Source organism: Elephas maximus, chromosome 4, assembly GCF_024166365.1.
Source record: "Elephas maximus indicus isolate mEleMax1 chromosome 4, mEleMax1 primary haplotype, whole genome shotgun sequence".
In the NCBI taxonomy this organism is placed as follows: Eukaryota; Metazoa; Chordata; class Mammalia; order Proboscidea; family Elephantidae; genus Elephas; species Elephas maximus.
Genome location: NC_064822.1, coordinates 110,076,024 through 110,082,023, shown reverse-complemented (window position 1 = coordinate 110,082,023; position 6,000 = coordinate 110,076,024).

The window sequence follows — 6,000 nt, the reverse complement described above, 5'->3', positions numbered from 1 at the left end:
GTTTTCTTGGCTATAATCGTCACAGAAGCAGTTCACCAGGCCTTTCTTCCACAGAGCCATTGGGTGAGTTTGAACTGCTGACCTTAAGGTTAGCAGCCAATAGCAAACCATTTGCACCACCCAGGGACACGTGGGATTGCCATGAGTCCAAATTGACTCAACACCAACGGATTTGGTTTTTTTAGCACCCTCGGGCAAAATATCCGGCATATATGAATACCCAGTAAGTATTTGTTGAATCAATTCAACCTGTTAGAGGGTTAGAAGCGGTAGGGGCTAGATAGGCGTTAGCTAGGGATTGGGCCTTCTGGACTGTTGTTGATTACAGGGTTAAAAGTATCTCAAGACAACAACAGATACATGGACCAATGGAACAGAATTGAGAATCCAGACATAAATCCATCCACATAATAAGCAGTTGATATTTGACAAAGGCCCCAAAACAGTTAAATGGAGAAAAGACAGTCTTTTTAACAAATGGTGCTGGCATAACTGGATACCCATCTGCAAAAAAATGAAACAAGACCCATACCTCACTCCATGTACAAAAACTAACTCAAAATGGATCAAAGACCTAAATATAAAATCTAAAATGATAAAGATCATGGAAGAAAAAAACAGGGACAATGCTAGGAGCCCTAATACCTGGCATAAACAGTATACAAAACATTATAAAGAATGTAGAAGAAAAACTAGATAACAGGGAGCTCCTAAAAATCAAACACCTATGCTCATCCAAAGACTTCACCAAAAGAGTAAAAAGATTACCTACAGACTGGGAAAGTGTTTAGCTATGACATTTCTGATCGGCGCCTGATCTCTAAAATCTACATGATACAGCAAAAACTCAGCTGCAAAAAGACAAATAACCCAATTAAAAAATGGGCAAGAGATATGAATAGACACTTCACTAAAGAGGATATTCAGGTAGCTAACAGATACATGAGGAAATGTTCACAATCATTAGCCATTAGAGAAATGCTGATCAAAACTACAATGAGATTTCATCTCACTCCAAGGCTGGCATTAATCCAAAAAACACAAAATGATAAATGTTGGAGAGGCTGTGGAGAGATTGGAACACTTATACACTGCTGGTGGGAATGTAAAATGGTACAACCACTTTGGAAATTGATCTGGCGCTTCCTTAGAGAGCTAGAAATGGAACTACCATACGATCCAGCAATCCCACTCCTTGGAATATATCCTAGAGAAATAAGAGCCTTTACACGAACAGATATATGCACACCCATGTTTATTGCAGCACTGTTTACAATAGCAAAAACATGGAAACAACCAAGGTGACCATCAACAGATGAATGGATAAATTATGGTATATTCACACAATGGAATACTAGCATCGATAAAGAATAGTGAGGAATCTGTGAAACATTTCATAACATGGAGGAACCTGGAAGGCATTATGCTCAGCGAAATTAGTCAGTTGCAAAAGGGCAAATATTGTATAAGACCACTATTATAAGAACTTGAGAAATAGTTTAAACTGAGAAGAAAACATTCTTTCGTACTTACGAGACGGGGGAGGGAGGGCGGGAGAGGGGCATTCACTAATTAGATAGTAGATAAGAACTACTTTAGGTGAAGGGAAAGACAGCACACAATACAGGGGAGGTCAGCACAATTGGACTAAACCAAAAGCAAAGAAGTTTCCTGAATAAACTGAATGCTTCGAAGGCCAGTGTAGCAGGGGCAGGGGTCTGGGGACCATAGTTTCAGGGGACATCTAAGTCAATTGGCATAATAAAGTCTGTTAAGAAGACATTCTGCATCCCACTTTGAAGAGTGGCGTCTGGGGTCTTAAACGCTAGCAAGCAGCATCAATTGGTCTCAACCCACCTGGATCAAAGGAAAATGAAGAACAGCAAGGACATAAGGCGATTACGAGCCCAAGAGACAGAAAGGGCCACATGAACCAGAGACTACATCATCCTGAGACCAGAAGAACTAGATGGTGCCCGGCTACAACCCATGACAGCCCTGACAGGGAACACAACAGAGAACCCCTGAGGGAGCAGGAGAGCAGTGGGATGCAGACCCCAATAAGACCAGACTTAATGGTCTGACTGAGACTAGAACGACCCCGGTGGTCATGGCCCCCAGACCTTCTGTTGGCCCAGGACAGGAACCATTCCCGAAGCCAACTCTTCAGACATGGATTGGACTAGACGATGGGTTGGAGAGCGATGCTGGTGAGGAGTGATCTTCTTGGATCAGGTGGACACTTGAGACTGTGTTGGCATCTCCTGCCTGGAGGGGAGATGAGAGGGTGGAGGGGGTTAGAAGCTGGCAAAATGGACACAAAAAGAGAGAGAGAGCAGGGAGAGGGCAGGCTGTCTCATTGGGAGTGTGTAGCAAGGTGTATATGGGTTTTTGTGTGAGAGTGACTTGATTTGTAAACTTTCACTTAAAGCACAATAAAAATTATTTTAAAAAAAAGTATCTCAAGAGGTCATCTGATCCATGCCTCAACTTCAGGTTCAGCATCACCCTGCCATAGACACTAAGACTGGTTTATTGGGAAAAGCACTGGCCTGGGTTCCAGTCCTTGGGACAGCTGCTTTCTCTCTCCTGGCCTCAGTTTCCCCTCTCTAGCTCAAGGGGGTTGAGTTAGCTGATCTCTAAGTCTCTTCCACCTCTGTCCGTTTGTGGTTCGAGAAGAGGCAAAGCACTTTGGAAACGAGCATCCCCTCTGCTTGAATCACCAGCTCTGGCCCCATTCCCAAGAGTGCAGCTGCAGGGAGATGCGCACCCAAGCCTGGCAGGATTGTAATGACGGCTCTTTCGCAGGCAAACCAGGATTTACACAGTTGGGGGAGGGTGGGCCTTCCAAATCCTTCCCTGAGACAGGACATATCTACTCCAGTGCTGCCGCTGGGGCTCACAAGCAGCTGGGGAAACTCCTCTTGCAGAGAGGCCTTCTGGGTGGGTTTTCTCACCCCACAGGCACTGCTCCTCCGTTCCAGACAAAGCCTGACCTCCCTCCTCCTTCTCAAGGCAGGACTCTCAATCATTTCCAAAAGAGCAAAGTCACCCCAAAGGAGAAAGACTTACTCCTCCCCAGTGAGGACTTTAAATCATATGCCACAAGCTCTGAGAGGATTCCAAAAGAGCTTCCAGAAATGTTTGGGAAACTGCAGCATCACTGATTTGAGCATATAGCTTCCCAGGGGGATCACTTAGATGGGGTCGTTTCTCCTTTGGGTGTACAAAATCAGCCTCTGGCCTTACCCCAGAGCTGTGTGTGAGAGGACATGTGCTTGCATCCTGCATTCAAGAAGCCACTGCCAGGTGGGGGAAATGCAAAGATAAAGATAAGGTCCCTGACTCCTGGCTTCTAACTCTGGTTCTGAGACTTCCTGGCTGCGTGGCTGGAGCACAAGGAACTCAGAATGACAGAGTGTTAGAACACAGTCTCTGTTTCCCTCATTTTACAGATGAGAAAACTGAGCCCAGTGAGGAAAGTGACTGCTTCAGAGTCATCCAGAGAGTTGGTGACAGAGAAGGAATTGACGTCTGACCTGAATGGAGTCCCAGTGGAGCCCAGGTGGTCCATCCAATGGAGCATTACCTCTCTCCACCACCCTACCCTTGAAAAGTAAGATAAAGATACAAATACCTCCCCCCCTTCCTCCTGGGTGGTTGTCAGGATCCAGGAATTAATGCACCGGGAGGCCAGCGGGGGTGAGGAGAGTAGACAAATAAAGGCAGAAAGTGCTGAGAGCAACAAAGGGCAGCCCCATTAACACAGAGGCCAGCGGACAGCAAGGGAGGACGGGAGCTGTTAAGTGACTGCATCACCAAGTCACATTCCTGCCACCTTAAATATTTCATGGACCCAGAAGTGCACCTATGTAGAACAGCTGCTGCTCCTCTAGCCAGGCTGTGACTGCAGCAGGACCAGGAGCTCTCGCGCACGCACGCACACGAGCACACCTAACACACGCACAAACACGCATGCCACAGGACAGCCTCTAACTCTTGCTCATTCTAGAAAGCGTTCCAAGAGCAGGCCTGGGGCCCTCTGCACCTCCCCAGCCCCGTCACAATGAGCAGCCCACGCCTTCTTACACCCACAAGCCTATAAGCACGTACAGCCCCCGACCCAGGTCTGGGCGTAAAGGTCAAAACAACATACACACACCTTCACCCACAGACCCGTTCCAGTTCACATGGAGACACCAGCACCCAAGGCTGCACCCAGCCACACTCCACCTCTCTACTACCCACAGTGCTACTCCCACCTGCCCCCAGCCTCCTCTCCAGCAGCCAATACCAGGAGGCTGTCGCTCTTCCCTCTCCCTGCTTTCTCCTCCTCTGCCTCCACCCCAGCACCAGCTGCTCCCAGGACCCCTCTTCCTGGGAAGCCTCTCATCAGCCATCTCTCCAGAGCGTGAGCTCCCTTGGCCCCTCTCTTTACCTGTAGCTTTGGGGAGGAAGGGGTCTGAGAAGGCCGCATGGGGATGGGTGAGACTTGGGGAGGAATTTCCATGACCATACTAATTTTTGAGGGGAAAGGGCCATATGAAGGAGGCCTAGGCAAATTGGAGAGCTGGAATGGGATGGAGGGTAGTCTTTTTATGAGAGTCCTAATGCTGCTGTCCTGCTAGGAGGTAACAAGACAATAATAACAGCAGCTATCAATTAATTGAGGGCCTTGTACAAGACAGGTATCTTACCTCATAGTACTCAACCCTATGAAGTAGGGATTATTCTACTCATTTTACAAATTAGGAAATCAAGTCTCAGCGAAGGGACCCTGAGGCTCCAGAGACACGGATGTAAGAATCATCTATTTGGAGGATACTCTGGACCCTGTTCTGTATGCATGTGGTTGGGAAGGAGAGCGAGTGGAGAGGACGCCAGATCAAGCAACTGGGCCCCAATGGGCCCTGTGTCCCCCACCCTACTCTTATTCTCTCTACTTCAGTGCCTTCACACCCTCTCCCTCCACTGTCACTTCTGCTGGGGGGGAGGGGGAGAGGGCTGAGAGGGAGTGGCCCTGCTACACTAAAGAGAGAGCAAAGAGGTATTGCAGGTGCAGGCTGGGCACAGGTGGTCATTCCTGGAGTCCCAATAACAGGAAAATAAGGACCAGTCAAAGGGCAAATCGAGCTCCAGCTGACCAGAGCCTTCAGGGCCCACTGGGTCCCTATGTCCCCAGCCTCGCCCTGAGAAAACTGAGCTGGGCCTGACAGGTGTAAAGAGATATGGCTGATGGGGGAGGGCAGGGGAGGTTATTTTGGGAGGTAAGAGGGGAAGGGGCCATGTGAAATCCAGGCCAGGGAAGAACTGCCCAGGAGAGGAGGCAACTGAGTGTTGAGGCTGACCTCTTAGAGGAGAGGATGAGAATGATCACAGAGTCCCCAGGGAACTAGGCATAAATCTATATGGAACTTGCCAGATGCTAAAGAAACATCTCCTGGCCTCTGCCCCATCCTCAGCACTCCCAGTCCCTCGTTCTCCCCACCCCAGCCCTTTTCCCCCTTCTCTCCTCCCACCAGATGCATCAAACCCTGCCCCTCCCCAGCACCCCAGCACCTCCCCTCCCTCTGCCCAGTGCTCCCCAGTCCCTGGCACGATGCCCACCAGCTCCTATGAATATCCTTCTATCTCCCTCACTTGCTAATATTGATTGACACGTTGGTGCCCACACCAAACAAGTTCTTCACATTGTCTAACCTGCATCTCTTCAGTTACAACAGATCTTTTTCATTATTCTGCCTATAGTGGAATTAGAAACCAACACCATCTGTAAACAAGCCACCGGCCAAGGGAGTGTCCCTCTCCACCCCAGAGCATTCTCCCCCTGCGGGCCTTTCACCTACTTCAGGATCCCCGTAATTTAGCAAGCAGAAAGAGAAACCTATTTCACAAGCATTATTGGCTCCCCACTCCCATTGCTCGTTCCGCCGAGTCCCAGACGATCCTCTCTCCCAGCCCTCCGCCCGCTCTGCATTTCAAGACAGACGCTCCGGCCTC